This window comes from Thunnus maccoyii, chromosome 10, assembly GCF_910596095.1.
Source record: "Thunnus maccoyii chromosome 10, fThuMac1.1, whole genome shotgun sequence".
Lineage (NCBI taxonomy): Eukaryota > Metazoa > Chordata > Actinopteri > Scombriformes > Scombridae > Thunnus > Thunnus maccoyii.
In genome coordinates this window covers 21,005,188-21,022,373 of record NC_056542.1, presented here as the reverse complement: position 1 = coordinate 21,022,373, position 17,186 = coordinate 21,005,188, and the positions used below count along the sequence as shown (strand labels likewise).

The following is a 17,186-nucleotide window of genomic DNA, read 5'->3' as shown; positions in this document are numbered from 1 at the left end:
ACAATATTTCCTTCTGAAATGTAGTGGAGTGGAAGTATAAAGTAGCATCAAATGGAAATACTCAAGTAAAGTACAAATACCTCAAAATTGTACTGAAGTACAGCACTTGAGTAAATGCAGGCTACTTTCCATCACTGGAATTTAGGTATGGACAGACACCTCCATCATACCATTATTTTACAAGTCACATAGTGTACAACTTAGAGCGGGTACTGTGTAATTGGGGTCTCAGCTAATAATATGTGGGGACCCTCGCAGTAGTATTGACCACGTTGGGCCCCTCTCCTCCTGTCAGTGCGCCCTGCCAGCTGCAGCCATGTTGGAGAAGCTCAGGCTCCAGCAACAGCAGCAGCAGCAGCAACAGCAGCAGCGTCAGTGACACCGACAACCGGGCACGGCGCTGTTGTGGACAAAAACAGACAGGGAGAGACAGAGAGGGACCCAGGACGAACAGATACAGCCAGCAAGCCGGCTCTAATATCAACGGGCATATGTGTGAAATTCAAACATACTGACTGGAAAGGGTGCTCGGTGACGGGGAGTGGGTGCGGGCCGGGCTCCAGGGCTGAAGCCGGTGAGTGTTGATCCTTCCTGGGGGCGGATTGAGTGGGAATAGCCCACCGTTAGCTCAGCTAGCTTAGCATTAAAGGGGGGGTAACAGACACAGACAATGGGGTTAACGGCAATGCTAAACGCGGGGTTGTATTATTAGTGGCTGGTGTTGGGATTTTTGTAGAAATATTATGGACTAAATGATAGTAAAAGGTTGGTCATTTTGACACAGCGGAGTCATTTGTATTCCTAACAGAGAGTGGTGCAGTGGCCGAAACCACCCCTCTCTGTTTCTCTGGTAGGTGCAAAGGTCCAAACCAAGGAGGATTTCTGTCATGCAGAGCAACAAAAAAAAAAAAACAACAAAAAAAAACATCTGTGTTATGTTGAAAAAGACGAGTTGCTCAGACTCAGACTCATTGTTGCAAGCAGCGGGTTTGGACAAAAAAAGGAGGTCTAACCCTAAACCTGTGCGTCTCAAGTGTTTTTTGGGCTGCTTGCTGCCTTGTCAACCACAATACTGTACACTTATCGCTCTAGTAGGCCCATTGAAATGTATTAATATTTGAAGGAGGCCCAGGTTTTAGGAGCACAAATCATCAATTTAGCATGCTTGGTGGGATAAGTAGTGCTGCACATGCACAGGACTAAACATAGTGCACAGCTTAGTCCCAGCAGCCCTGTGGATGTGTCTGTTTTTCTTTTGAGTATTTAGAGTCAAAGCTCTCCTGTCATGTCTCCTACAGATTTCTGTTTTCCTGCTCTTTTCCCATCTTGTTTCCTGCCTTTATGTGATTGTTGCCCCCCCCCCCACCCCCGTCACATCTCCGTGCATGTCCCCTAGCACGCAGCCAAGCTGAAGGCAACCCATTGGGTCAGGATGATCTCGAAGTGTATCCTCGGATATTTTGACACGTTTGTGGACAAAGGACAACATTTGATATTGGACGACAAGAAGCTGAGAACATATTTTAGTCTTTATATTTGAATACAAGCCGGGCAAGGCTGGCATCGACTCACTTTGTAGTAAAAAGCTCAAAATTTGATTCATTTTTACAGCTATTCCTGAAAAAAAGTATGGGACAGCTTGATTGTGAGTGAGTGAATTATCAAGAAATCGCTGTTCCTGTCATTTTCTATGAAGTCACCTTCCAGTGGACGGACACATGATGTCAGTGTAAATCTTATCAAAGTTAATGTTTGCTAGATTGTATGTCCAGTCAGTGCTGTGATTTGTTCCTGATATATTAAACAGAATTTGTGAATTTCAGTGTCGTCTTAACATGTGTCATATAGGTTTTTTTCTCATATAAATAGCAATTTGTAAGTAGAAATCATAATTGTTATACATCTACTTCTTATTTTTACAAGAGCTGACTAGGGAGACTTGTATGGTTGCTTTCACTTCTCCCTCATGCTTTCTGCTGTCTGTTGTCCTTGCCTCCTCTCCCATTACTTCCACTAATCTGAAGAGGCAGGGACTGGGGAAAGCAACACTGAGGATGTTAGATCGATCTTTACACCTGTCTATTTTCCGTCGGGGAGAGATAAAGATGAGAGACAAAGAGTTAGAGGATGAAATGGGCAGCAAGCGAGGGAGCAGTTGAAACAAGAGTTTAGAAGAAGGAAGCAGCTGTTTTGAAATGAAACTCAGCCCTCAGGTGTGTCAATCCGAAACAATCAGTGGGCGGGTGTTTTTTCCCTCTCCTATAAGTGACAGAGTACAGTACAACTAGGAAGTGAAGAGAGACAGGAGGGGAACATATACAGGCTTCTGTGATTTAGAAGAGGCTTAGTCCTCTGCGTACCGCCTGCCAACATGCAGTTCTGGGATTTTCTGGGCTGCACTAATGGAGGTATGTACGTGTGTAGTCATACTGATGGCTCAGAGAGTCTGTTTGGCTGTGATTGGACTGGCGTATGGGTGCTCTGTGCTAGGCAGGTAAAGAGAGGGTCTGGCAGGAGAGGCTGAGGGCTGGAAAGGAATTTGTGCTACTCACCGCTGTGCAAGCAGTTGCATGTGAAAACCTCACAGACAGGTAGAGTGTGGAGCACAAACAAAAGACGCAGGAGGCTCTGATACAGTGTCAGCCTGCTCTGTTTTCTTTTGATAAACCTGGATGGTGGCTTCTGACAACATATTTGACAAATGAATAAATTGGAACAAATGAAGTGTTTGTATCTGAAGCCCTGAATGTTTGGATCTTGCTCTCTAGGCTTGCTGTCATGAAACATAGTGATAATGTTTGCTACCTTGTCTGTATAGTTTAGTTTTTGTTCAGTATTTTTTATAGCTAACAAACCTAAAGATGGGATAAAACAACCACTGCTACTACTACACTTATTACTGTTGCTACAGCTGTTACTGTCATTGTCATTATAACTGTGACTATCACTACCACTGCGACCACTAGTTCCCAGACAGTGCTGTCACACTTCATAGACCCATAATGACGCTTATGACAATGAAAGACAAAAGACTGTTTATTCTGCTGCTTATTCACTGTAGTCAGTTTGACTGTTTGTAAGGGGAAGATTTAATTCATTGGTTGTCTCATATTATGGTTCTCTTTGCCCTGTCCAGTTACGTTTCAAGCTCGTCCTCTGCGTCTAAACCGGCTTTCACACAGACAAAAAAAGCTCGGCTTATTTTAAATTCTTGTATATGGCTCATATTGTTTACTGTAAGTAGTGAAAAAAAGCCTTCAATCTGGTCTTCTCAACTGTTCTGGGGCAGCCTTGTCTGGTCAGACCAGTACCACAAAGAGTTAAACATCAGATTTCTGTTCCTGTATAAATGCATTTAAACAACCACAGGCTACAGCTATCAAATGTCACTTTCCTTGTCCACAGGGCAACACGCTACATGAAGTCCTGCAGTTGACAGCAGAGGAGGGAGAGTGTTTGTGAAAGAGTCAAAAAAAACAAACTACAAATGTCTGACAATTGATGCTTGAGTTGAAGTTCTTGAATCTACAGAAATAAGTGATGATAAGTTTGTATTTTGTTGGAGAGAACAAACCCGCATACACAGCTGAGTACTCATGATCCTTAGTTAGATTTATGGAAAAAAATGCATTGTGTGTATAAGAACACACACACCTTCTTAATGTCTGTTTCATTTAAGTTGTGTTATCTGATGTCTTGCCTTAGTTGTGGTTACTTTATTGTGGTGTACTGAATTCCAGGACAGTTCTACCTCCAACTCCCATCCTGTGCCCCGGGCCACGTTTTCTGCTATTGCAATAATAACTGTTAGCTAAGACACCTGACGGGTGGTGTAGTATTTTTCCTACTTATTAGCTAATATGACAAATAGAAATAATTTATTGTGGGTGAAGTTCTGAATTTTGAAGTTGCATTATACAGTGAGCTATATTTGTTCCCAAGTCATTTAGCTGATGCTTCCATTCATGAAATAGTCCTGTAACAAGTTGTCAAAAGATAAATTATATAGAAATACACTTTGAAAAACACATTAACGGTCTGGTCGGTCCAGTCCCTGTTTGTTGGAGCTGTGGTAGCCTTATTTTGGGACAGAGCAGTATGAGGCTATCTGGGATGACTAGTGAAAGTGTGTCTGGAAATGTCTTTCTGTTGTGTCATCATCAGTCCTCCCCTATTTGCATCAGTGGCTCACAGTTTTACGTAACTCTTTCCACGTGGTTGGCTCTCATTAGCAGGTACAGTGATTGTGAAATGACTTGTATTACAGCTTATCAAAATGTAGTTTTGCTGTCGAGATTTATACATAGTTGTAGATGTATCTTTACTAAGCAACAACAAGTTTATGTGACATATTTGACACTCCACTGACATCTAACATCACCGTTAAGCTGGAAGGTTTAGAAAAATATCTGTTTGACAATAATTAGAACAGCTGATGTTGTTTAGCTGATATTCATCACATTGGACAGCATTTTAATAGGAAGACAAACTGAACATTTTAGGAATTATTATAGAGAAATCTGACTTAACCATTGTATCATGATTAAAATTAGGAAATAACACCTGTGATAGAATTCACAATGATGGAAAATAACTCAATATTGTTCAGTCCTCATTACCATAATGTATCATAATGTTTTAAAGTCAATATACACCTTTCTTTAACTTTTGTTGAAGTGCATCTTAAAGTGTTGATTACAGCAGCAGCCAGACGAGTAAAGTAGCAGTCAAATATATTTACAGTACGGATAAACACAAGCCGCACTGGATTCACTTTTAAATATGACTGATGTTTCCACTTGTGAGGTTATTTAACTATGTTGGTGCCAAATCAAGTGAAAGTAAGATACATATTATAATAGATATATTAATCCAGGGCTGGACAGCTCCAGCTGAAAAGTGTTATAACATTTTTGTTTGAATGTTTTTTCTTTTCTTATCACAAAGTTTTGAGTTTCTTATAAAAAAAATATCTGACAGTGGAAACATTTTTGTAAGTAGCTCGCATTGAGAGGAATCCATATAAAAACATGAGCAATATATCAAAAACAGCATGGGTCTAATAGAAAACTCCTTAATTCTCAGATCCTGAAAGAATTTGGGGAGATGTGAGGTTTCGGCAGGAAACGCGGTGGTTTGGATCAGTGTATTTATGAATGTCTGAATCTTAACTTTGGTGCAGTGCACTGCACACTGAGGTAAAGCCCTAAAAAAGCTTGTTTGTGTAAAATATTGTCAGTTTAAAAAAATGACACTATAAATCTGTGGATTCAGAGAAAGATAGGGAGGAAAGGAGGAGATAAAAGGGGGATCTGAGAGTGCAGGCTGCAGTCTCGGGCCTGTAAAACTGTTGATTTTCTATAAAGCCAAAAACATTTGCTCCTCAAATGCAATGGGTAATATGGCTCATAAGTCATATGATTGATTTGATCTACTTCACAAACAAATTGGCCTCTTTAAACATAATAATCTTGAACAAACAAATATTAGAATCATTTTATTAGTGACAGATCCTAAAATAATAAAATAATAGGGTTGGGTTCTGAGTGGCAGCTTGAAATTGTTAAGATAACCAGATTTGTTCTGTTTAGTATCTAACGAATCTGTTATTGAATCACTTTATTTTTATTTGCAAGAGCAGTGGTGGACAAAGTACACAACTCATTACTTGAGTCAAAGTATAGCCTAGATACTCCTGGTCAACTATTACTCCAATTCAAGTTGTTCAGTCACATTTTTACGTGAGTTACTGGAGGACTTGCTTTAAACATACTTAAGTATTCAAAAGTACATTTTCTTTTTGATGTCAATACAATGTTATATTGTTGTCATAATTGTCATCTTTATCTGCCGTAGCCATCATAACCACCGTTAAGTTTAAATTGAACTGTTTAAGAACTTTGAACTTTACTGATAGCGTAGGAGTAGTTTACTGTGATTGGTTTTTCTCCTGTGACGAACACAGCACATGGCCTATCACATTTTAGACGAGAAAAGAAAATGAATCCGCTGACTTCAAAGCTAAGCTTCAAAGTAACAAGTAACGGGAATCTTCATAGAAATGTAGTGGAGTCAAAAGTACAATTTTTACAATTTGTCTTTAAAATGTAGAGTAAAAGTCATAAGTTTCCAAAAAATTAATACTCAAGTAAGGTACAGATACTTGAAAAATGTACTTAAGTACATTACTCATGTATTCATGTAAATGTACTTTGTTACTGTCCACCATTCTGCAAAAGCAATGTAAACATTCAGGTAGTTAATTAATGTGATACTTCAAAACTTGACTTTTACATCAATCTGTTGAGTTATGTTCAATTAATCTAATGTTCTCTGCATGAAATATTTTCATTGAATCGAGTCTTTCATGCCGTAGATCCAATTAAAGCTGCAACAATTACGGGATTAATCAATCAGTTGATCGACAGAAAATTAATTGGCAACTATTTTGGTCATTGATTAATCCTTCAAGTGAAAATGCCAAATATTCTTGGGTTCCAGCTTCTCAAATGAGAGGGTTTGCTGCTATAATTGTAAATTAAATAGCTTTGGGTTTTAGACTGTTGATCAGACAAAAAGAGCAATTTGAAAGAATCACTTTTAGGCCAATCGATCAATTTAAAAAGTAGTCAATAGATTAACAGATAATGAAAATAATCATTTGCAGCCCCAGACTGAATAAAGGAAAACTGTGTGAATGAGATGTTAGGAAGAAATAAATGAACACGAACAGTGAGTGATAACAGGCTTCATGGCTGGCGATGAACAGATGTGAGGGACTTTACAAACTTCATAAAAGATTTGTACTGTGCGCTGCTGACATCTATCCACCAGATCTGTCTGCATTATGCACTAACATTTATATTGACAGACAGGGAATTGAGTGTACAACTTCATTTGATTGAGTGACATCAGCACATGTAGACACTTTTTCTGCCAAACAAAAAAAATACAGATGTGAAAAAGGTGGCTGGTGTAAATCAGAACATCCTCGGCCATATTTTCCTATCTCTACAGTAGTCCCAATACTCCAATAATGTTTTTATAGCTGCTACTTAGAGGGGCAGCTACCTCATTAAAGCTGTAGCTGCTACTGTGGTAACTTTATTCTTTTTGCTGGTGCTGCACTCGGTCCTGCGCCACTCTATTCTACTGTAATCTATTCTGATAGGCGGATCAGTGCAGGGGGGGCTGCAAAAAGCAGTTGTTATTGTCTTGATGAGAATGGAGAATTGTGCAATGCCCTTAGCGTGGTGTCAACTGTAGCGTAGCTTCTATGGTTTATAGCCAGAGGCAATAGTTTTCTACTCTGAGTGGGAGAGAGAAGGAAAAAGGCTGAGAGCTTGAGGGGGGGAATGCGATAGAGTAGGAGTGCAAAGCTCTGAGGAGTGTTTATCCAAGTGAAAATGTTGTAAGCAGTTCTAGTGACAGATGTTTCAGTGCTGCTTTTAATAACAGGTTCTCATTTTGAGTCGTTATTGGTTGATGTGAAAGATTAAAAGTTGGGTTTAAAGCTGTGTCATTTGCGGTAACGTTGAACAAATATGTCTGCCGAGAAGTTTGTTTCAGAAAAGGCCAAATATGTAGGTGTGGTGATGTGCATGTTGTCATACTTCTGTTATTTGGAACATTTGAATGTAAACGTATAAACTAAAAGCAGATGTAGGAGGCTAATTTGTGGACCACTCTCAAGGCAATATGTCTTCAAGCATTGTGTTTATTTTTAACACTATGTTTGTCCTTCTTCACTGAATGTACTGCCAGTCCTGCTCAGTGTTTCACCACCTCAAATGTTACATTTATCAGTAATGAATATGAAGATATACTTGTAAATGTTTTACTTCTATTTGATCAATACTTGTATATGTTCTACTAGTAATTGTGTACTTCTGTTTGATTAGTTGTTCTTCTTTTTGTTGTTGTTGTCACCTACCCTCTTTCCCCCTTTCAAGTGTCTTCTGGCACTCGCCAGGCCGTCATTGTAAATAAGAAACTGTTCTTAATATCTTGCCTGGTAAAATAAAGGTTCAATAAAAAAATAAATAGATAAAAGATAGAGAGATAGAGAGAGTATTGCCAGGAGTGGTGTTGCTTTTGTTAATAGCATCCTACTTGTAGCCAACGTTTAGGACAAAACTCTGCCAGGAACAAATTGGATTATGTGATTAGAGGAAATTATGTGAAGTGTCAGAACACACAATGAAACAGCAGTGAAGGAAACCAAGTGAAATGTTTGAGTTAAAGTAATAACCAAAATTATAAACCCACACAGTTTATCTTTGGACCAGTTTTCATTTGTGACCCAGTGCCATACTCAGTAGTAGTGTGTTTACACAGGAAAAAATACAATATTGAGCGTATTTAAAGTATCAGTGTCCACCCCACATGTATTTGATTTTTGGGCGTGTTGCATCGCCTACAATGCAGTGCTCAAAGGAAATGTAGGTGAAACTCACCGCTGGCAAAAATAAAACCAATTAATTGTTGGTGAGACATCTCTAAAATGATCTTTTGTTAGTGTTAAAACTTTGTAAAAACATGTTGTACTCTCTTACATTTTAATTAACAGTAGCGTGGTACAAATAACAAAGTGGCTAAAGCACACTAGAACTGCAACTAATAATTATTTTCATTCATTTCAATTGATCATTTTTTTCTATAAAATGTCATAAATTAAAAAACAAATGTGCATTATAATTTCCCTGAACCTATGGTGATGTATTCATATTGCTTCTGTTGTCTTACAGTCTTCTCTAAAACCCAAAGCTGTTTGATTCACCATCATATTTGATGAAGAAATATCCAAATCCTCACATTTGAGAATATGTAACCAGCAAATGTTTGGCGTTTTCGCTTGAAAAATGGCTAAAATTATTCATCGATTATCAAAATAGTTGTTGATTAATCCTCTGTTGATTGACTAATCAATCAAAACAAACATTTTCAGCTCCAATGCACATTAATTTTGTCTGTAAAAAGTATTAGTATGTAATATGGAATTGGGACATCTTGTCATCTATATCCGTACATGACTGTTGCTAAGTAACAGATGTCTGTATTTTTATTCCTAAACATTTCATCTTGCTCATTTTCCTGTCATTTGTACATAAGTATGTAGTAAAAAGTGAGTGAAGAGGTGAAAGAGAGAGCGGTGGTGAGTTGAAGCTGACTGAGGTTATGAGACAGATTTAAGAGGTGAATGAGGCCAGTGGGTAAAGTTATTACGGCATGACAGAGCAGATATATTCTGCCAAGTCACGATCCGTGCCTCGCTCCAGCTGTAGCACGAATCAAATGCTCCTGATTCATCAGAGCGGCTTCACAGTAGCTGGTTGGTCAGTGCTGACAGACACGTAAACCACTGCATGTGCTTAGTGGGATTGGAAATTGACTCTTGTCAGTCAAGTCAACTAAACGTTGTAATCAGTTTGATTGGAGAGTTGGATTTTCCAAGTGATGGAAGTCCTCTTTGATTTATCAATTAAGTGTTTTGATTTGGCCAACAAAAAATTAATTGATTAATTGTTTTAAGTCATTTGTCATTAAAGTTAGTGTTCTGCCTGTGAAGGGGCTTTATTTATGACGTTTATTAATCAGTTTCCCCCTCTCTCAGTTCTTCTGTTGAGCTCTGTCACTGGTCATCATTTCTTTCTGTCTCCCTCTCTACGTTTGTGTCCTTCTGCCCCTTTTTATTTATTCTTTCCCTCTTTATCCCGTCTTTCCCTCCTTTTTCCATTTCTTTCTCTGTTGTGTTGCGGAGGGAAGAGATCAAGCTCATTAAATTGGACTTGAAGGTCCTGCACATCCACACAGGTGTTTTCAGTTACACTCGCTGATTAGAGCACTGCACAGGTTAAAGTTGGGTGGAGCTTTGCTGGGAGTTACATACTGTATTGCTGTACCAGCTCACACTGTCCTGAGTAGAGATTTAATCAGGAAAAATATGTGAAAACACCTGTTTAGGGGCATTAAAGCATTTACAGGAAAACAAGTAGCTCATTACATTACATGCAAATAGATACAGTTTAGTGTTGTATGCATGCAAGACAGTACTGTATGTACCAAGTGTTACAGTAGATATTTGATAGGAGCGTATCAGTTATTACAAAGTATGCTGAATTTGTTGGGGTTGTCCAGGATCAGGAAGAAACACCACATTCTTATACTTTTGGTTGGTTCTTTTTGATAACCTGACTTGACCCGTTACATAAAGGCACTGTGACTGTGAATAATAACATTTTAACATGGTGTTTTGTACACATATTTGAAAGTAAAATCTTGTGTTTTCTCTTGCTTTCTGTTTCAGATATTTCCAGAATATCATACTACACTGGTGAGTGCAATATTTAAGACTTGGTTGTCCTTTTTTAAAAAAAAAATTAGATGTAAGTATTGTTGAACTGTGTGTCTAATGGTAGAAATTCAACATTTTTACAGTTTTAAAAGTAAGTAAACATATTGAATTTCTACCTCTAGATTAGAGCTATTACAGCAGTGCTTACCTGTACATTTTTGAGTGCTTATATTTGTGTATATATGTAATATCAAGTATCCTGCACTTACAGTAGCTGTGAAAAGTTTGGACACACTTTCTCATTCAAGTGAAGTGAGAAAGTGTGTCCAAACTTCTGACTGGTGCTGTATATGGTTTTGTTTTTGGTTATGTGTCAACCACTTCAATGAAAATGACTCTGACTGTTGAGTTCAATGTGAGCTATCTATTTTTTTATGACACATTGGAGAGATTTGCCTGGTGTTGCTGTGTGTCCTGGAATGGATCGAGGTAGAGCTGAATACATGCAGAGGTATTCAGTAGATAGACATTTTATGGCCCTTAAGCTCCAGTCTCTTTCCATGTCTGTTGCTAGGTAACTGTTGTTCCTATGTTTTCCTGGAGGATGTTGTATATTCGGAGCAGGGAACTTGTCATTCTTGAGGAGGACTGACACATAATTTACATTTCTTAAGATGACGATTTCTTAAGGAAATGTTTCCGAAGTTGAGGTTAAGATTGAGGTTAACTTAAACTTTTAATGAGATGATTCTTTCTATCCTTGCTAGAAAGTGACAGCAGCATGGCTCCCAGTGTCCAGACTGGCTGAAATGAGCTTCTGTGGGATGCACAGCCCTGAGAATACTGAGCATACTGAACATAACATTTAACCTCTGTAATTCTGTTAGGACAGAATTTTGCAAATGGTGATAAGACTCAAAACATGAAGCAGACGGATGAGGAGTCATGGCTGTGAATTGGTCTAAAGCATTATTAACGAGGAATGCTGATGGTCTGAAATCTAGTTAAACAATGGAAACTTGGGCTCCATAACTAACTAGAAAAAAATATAATTATATGAACTACTTCAGTTTTCAAAAAGCAAAGAGCCATTGCTACTCAAAATTGGCTCTTAATTGTGGCATTTTGGTGTTCAGCATTTTTATATGATGTAATATTAAGCAACAACATGCTAGCAATCATCTTCATTTGGTAGAAAATATAAAATACAGGAATATATTTACATACTTCTATATCATTTTATGCCACGATTGCAATATCCACTAAATAATCACAATATGATTGGTGTCAGTGTTTTGCAGCTGGAAGCGTAGCTGGAAAGTGTTCTCTATCATCTTGTGCTTTAGCACATCAGAGGAATTGAGTGTGAGAGTAATTTACTACAAATTATGCCACTGATGCCAATGGGAAGAGCTTGATATGCTGCAGGAGAGAAAATAATGAGGACTAGGGATGGGTTCAATAGCATACTATAAAATTCAAACTCAGTATCAAATCTGCTTATTGAATCCGTATCCTTTTGTATCCCTTATTGAGTCTTATTAGATATTTCTTTCAACATTAAAGTAACTAAAGGCTGAAGTAACATAAACCCAAAGATGTTTTTATCACCTTTTGTTGGCTGAGAAAGCACAGACACTACAGTTTTTAGTGTCAGCCTGATTCATGTTCACAATTTGTACTTACAACCTGAAAATGAGATGAGCAGCATAATATATGAAATATTAATTAAATATATCTGACACATTCAATTAACAGCTGTAATCTACTGCACTTCACAAATTACATACTCCAAATACTGAAGGTCCTGATTCCATCTATTTATCAGATCAAAATGTTGATCATGTTGGTATGGACTGGGAATTTTCTCTAGAGAAGAGTTACCACTATGTTGGTCCCTGTTGAACTACAGAAGTCCACAGTCCACTTGTGGTTGTACAGTGGTGTTACTGAGCGGTACGTCTGTAGACTTATAAACAATCTTTGGCTGAATACAGACACTGGCTGCAGAGAGCACATTAACCAAAGAACAGCTTAACTTTTCATTGTAGGCACAAATTAGCGTTAATTAGCTACAGCTGATCTAATCTGCTGCTGGTGATGTTTGTCATGTTAACCAATGAGAAGCCTTCTACCTATATGTTTTCCATTGATCTTTGCTAATAAAAAAAAGAGTAAAGAGAGGTAAAAAGGTCTGATAAGATTTGTTAACGAATCTCTTTTATGACCAAGAAACAGATCCATAATGGTACCAACTTTCAGAACCTATTTGTAGTGAGGCTAGAGGGCAGTAGAGACCTGCTGTGGCCTGTGGAGGGACGTAGAAAGAAAGAAAAGAAAGCAAGACAGACGAGGCGGAGGCACAAGAGAAAGATGTAGAAAGGAAAACAAGTGTTTTAAGGGGTCAAAGAGTGGAATGTATGTTTTCAGTGGTTAAGCTCTGATCCTAGTAAAAAGAGGTGTTTGTGTGTGTGTGTGTGGGGGTGTGTGTGTGGCTGCTGGGTTTGTGAATTCATGTGACTGCTTGTTTATTACAGCTAGAGTGTTGATTAAGAGCGTGCCCCTATTAGCATATTTATAAGTATTGCCCAATCAGCTCACTAACTTTCCACTGCATCAAGTCTCCATTACAATATTTCTATCTCTCTTTCTTCCTCCTTTCTCTCTTTCCTTCTCTGCCCTACACACACACACACGCGCGCACACACACACACACACACACACACACACACATACACCGTCTTCCCCTCCCTCCCTGTTTCTCTGCCTGTTAGTGAGCGGAGCAGCTTTTTCGCAGCGAGGTCACAGCAGCGTATACCGAAAAACACGGCAGAGGAGAAACACTTGGCTCACACATCCACACTCTCACTTTAAATATCTTGTGGACACATTCACTCCTTTGCTGACACACACACACTTGCTTACACACTTGCTCGACTTCCAATATATCTCTCTCACACATACACGCACTTATCTACCTGCTTACCCAAATGCACATGCTCAGATTTTTGCGTACGTAAACCCCTTTCTTTGGCTTACACACACACACACACTCTCACTCTTTGGTGCACTCTTTTCTACTCCTCAAGGACTGCGCTGGATATACAGTGTGTGTGTGTGTGTGGCTGCGGCAGTGTGTGTGTTTGTGTGTGATTGTGAAAGACGTGATCCAGTTGCTCTTCCGCTGCTACAGAAGAAAGCGCTCAGAAGCTGGACTGAACGATACACAGCTGACTGACTTCGAAACAGATTTACTGCATCTTTTTTTTTTTTTTTTTCTTCAACCCACTCAGTCCCATCCCGCCTGGCTTCTCATCACCGCTTTTTTTTGTTGTTTTTTTTTTTTTGTTCCTGGCTTTGTTTTGCACCACCTCTTTCTTGAGGTCTCTGTCACTTTATGTCTCTCTCTGACATCAGACACCTGCTCTGACCTGGTTAACTCCTGCGGGCTCAGAGCATTGTGGGAAAGCTTTGGAGGATGTGAGGCTTAGCTTCTCCCTAGGATCTCTCCACTTTCTGTCTTCATTATTTCTCCTCCTTTCTCTTTCTTATTCATATTTTCCTTTTAATTCTTTCTTTCTTTTCTTTGATCATCCCGTTCCTATTCCTACTCTCCTGTACCTTTTTTTTTTTCTCTTCTTCATCCTTCTTTCTTCGCCTGTTTCTCTCCTCCATCGGTCACCCTCATGTACCTCTCCGTCACTATGCTCCATTTCTCTACGCCCCTCTATGCCCTACATTCGCATCTCTTTCTTCACTGATGCCAGTTTCTCTTTTCTTCGTTCTCTCATCCGTCCTGCCTGTCTCTCTTTGGACAACATTGTGGAATTACAGAACAAAACTACAACCTTCTGTGGAAAATGGTGCTTTGATGTGATTATATGGAGTCTTACTTTGCCAGAAAGGGCTGTCAGTGTTGTTTTGTAACGTGGATGTTTGACACAAAACGCTAGACCCTGCAACTTGAGATTTATGGCTGCAGGGAAGCCGCCGCCTTTGAATTTCACATCAAGGATGGATTAATTGGATCAGCAGCTCTTTGCTGAAGACCTGAATATGATATTTTGTGAGGATTTATTGGACTGCGGGAAGGCCTAATGTGTAGAGAAATCATCCTTCAACCACAGGAACCAGGCTTGAGTGTCTGTTTTTGGAGGCTTCCACCCTGCTGAAGTGTCCTCGAGCAAATTACTGAATTATCTTCACCATCAAGGGCTCTGTCTCCTTGAGGTGGAGGGCAAAAAGAACAAGTACTTAAAAGGATCATTACATATCAGGTTTCACAGTGGTGAAGATATTTCACTGGGTTAAAGGTCATGACATACATTGGACAGATTGATTACTAAGAATTGGGCCCTAAGCTATTTCCTCAAATCTTCATGTAAATGATGTATCAGCAAACTGTTGGAGAGTGAGTCGCAGTCTTGTGATCGGTGCGGGATTCCAGCACTGAAAAGTGTCTTTCTGTGGTTTTAGTATTGGATTTTCTTTCTGGCAGATGGAGGTTTGACTTTCAAATCAACTCTGGGATACTGTGCATGTAACAAGCTGAGTCAGTTTTATCTCAGTGTTATTTAAAGGTGAAGCATTTGGAGCATATCTACCAGCTGGACTTGGACCCTGATGTTGAGTGGCTGCTAGAGTATAGACAGCAACAGACTGGTTTATTCTCTGCCTCCTGTGGGGGTACTTGCTGTGTCACCAGATTTTACAGTACAAAGAATATCTGACATCCTCTGTTTCCTCTTATCGGGCTCCTTGCTTCGCTGGAGTCACTTTTACAACCCTGGGACACTAGCTTTGATTGATTTTTTTTTTTCTTTCTCTCTCTCTCTCTCTCTTTCTATTGCATTTCCTCTGGCTGTCAAGTGAGCTGTTTAAAAGTTGCACAATGGATATTATAACCACTGTAACAAATGACAGCGTGTTAACCAGCATAACAGATCTCGACCTTTTTCACAAGATTTTTGGATATCTCTAGTGGCTTTTCCTTGGTGTATTCAAATTTAGCTACCAGGATTTATCTACAGTTGCAGCCAGGTTAAGAGCCAGTCTCTTATGCTGTTTTCAGGGCCCAGCAATTTTGTCTGGGCCCTGTGGCAAGACCCGAAACTGCTCCTTCTACAGAACAAATGGAAAACAGCGGCTGCATCCCTCTCTGCTGGAGCAAGGGGGCCTGCATCTATGCACAGCACCCCTTACCAAGTACGTACTAAAATGTCTATCAATAGAATCATACCACATGCGAACTGAAAGCAAACTTGAGTCCTTTTGTTTCACACTATCCATTCACAACTATATTAGATTTGTATTATTGATTATCAGATATAAACTATTCTTTAATACAGTGCACGTTTCTTATATTTGATATAATTATTTACAGTATAAAATATGCTTCTGCAATACACCACCATGATTTCTCATTCTTTATCATCTCCTCCTCTGCTTGGAAACATTTTTCTTTAGTGTTGATTGGTTGGATATAGTTTAATTGGACAAAGTGGTGACAGTGGCAAAACTGATTTGTACATTTCCAGGGCTGTACCTAATGATCATTTTCATCATTTGTTGATTATTTTCTCAGATTAGTCATTTGGTCTATAAAATGTCAAAAAATGTGACGAAAAATTCCAAAAAAATGTCTTGTTTTGTCCCAACCAATAGTCCACAACCCAAACATATTCAGTTTATGACCATAAAGATTAAAGAGATCAGAAAATATTCACATTTAAGAGGCATTGCTTTTTTTCTTAAAAAAATGACTCAAAATAGTTGGCAATTAATTTTCTATCTAATCAATTAATCGACTAATTGTTGCAGCTCTATATATCTCATCACTTAGGAGAGATTTTGATTATGACATCATCATAATTTCTGTCTTCTATTGCATCTGTCTTTCATTATTTTTGACAGATGAGGTCTAGTTGCACTTGCAACTAATAATGCTGGTAACCAGTCATTAATATTACATGAACACGCGCTGTCTGACCGCCAAAGAATGAAATAAATGGCTCGGTGTAGTAACGTAGTAGTCCAGCTAGCCGCTGAAATAAACAGATTTTCCCGGCAGGTCTTTGCAGCATTGTCGATTGATTAATTGGTTAATCAGCAAATCATTTCAGCTCTAGGAATAACTGAACTACGTTCCATATGAGTTAATTTTCCAAGGTTATAGTTGTACTCGGCTGTAATTTGGTTGGTGTGTGGGGGTGATGGAGGTCCTGGTAGCTCAGATGTCACAGTTTCGAAGGCACACACACACAGTGTTGGTCCCTCTGTTCTTTTTTTCAGAGAGATGAGTACTCTATAGAAAAACACTGTATTCAGCCAAATATGTAAATTACAGTTACGTAGGCCAGAATTTATCACTCACCTGTTTAAATTTACACATATACAACCGATATTTAGATGTGAAGTTTTTCTTCTCTCTTGCCTGGTATAGATAATGCGCATCCTTGGCAGAAGAAAGAGAAGAGTAGCGTGGGGAAGGGAGGAGGGCAGAGGAAATTGTTTGAGGATGAGCGAAAGATGAGAAGGAGGAAGGAAGAGAGGTGGTTCAATAGGACAGGAGGATCAAATGGAGATGTGAAGGAAGGTCTGTGAGTGACAGGGGAGATTAAGAGGGGTGGGGAAGAAAAGAGCTACAGATGAAGGAGGAACGGATGGATAAAGGAGGCTACATGAGTAAAGGCATATGAGGAGTAAAAGAGAGGAAAAGATGCAGGCTTCGGAAATGAAAAGAGGGATAAATGTGAGGTACAGAGGAGAAGGGAAAGGATGGTAAAAGACAGAAAGACCTAGGCTCCCTCAGGATTGTGCCAACCCCAGTAACCCAGATACCAGTTAGGCGAGATAAACCGTCCTGCTGCTGCTGCTGCTACGGGATGGAGCT

The 17,186-nt window shown here is 39.1% G+C and overlaps 1 protein-coding gene across 8 annotated transcripts in view; it reads left to right on the top strand.

Moving 5' to 3' along the window:
- The first annotated feature begins 515 nt into the window (after nt 1-515).
- The window catches only part of LOC121904956 (focal adhesion kinase 1-like), a 64,872-nt gene continuing 48,201 nt past the window's right edge, over nt 516-17,186 (top strand). For 7 of the 8 annotated variants that reach the window (XM_042422798.1, XM_042422796.1, XM_042422795.1 and 4 more), the window contains exons 1-2: nt 516-574; nt 10,307-10,333. The gene's annotated coding sequence lies outside the window, so the exon portion shown is untranslated. Of the gene's footprint in view, nt 575-9,946; nt 9,992-10,306; nt 10,334-17,186 lie in introns of those variants that run through there. The other variant, XM_042422791.1, reaches the window with a different exon arrangement.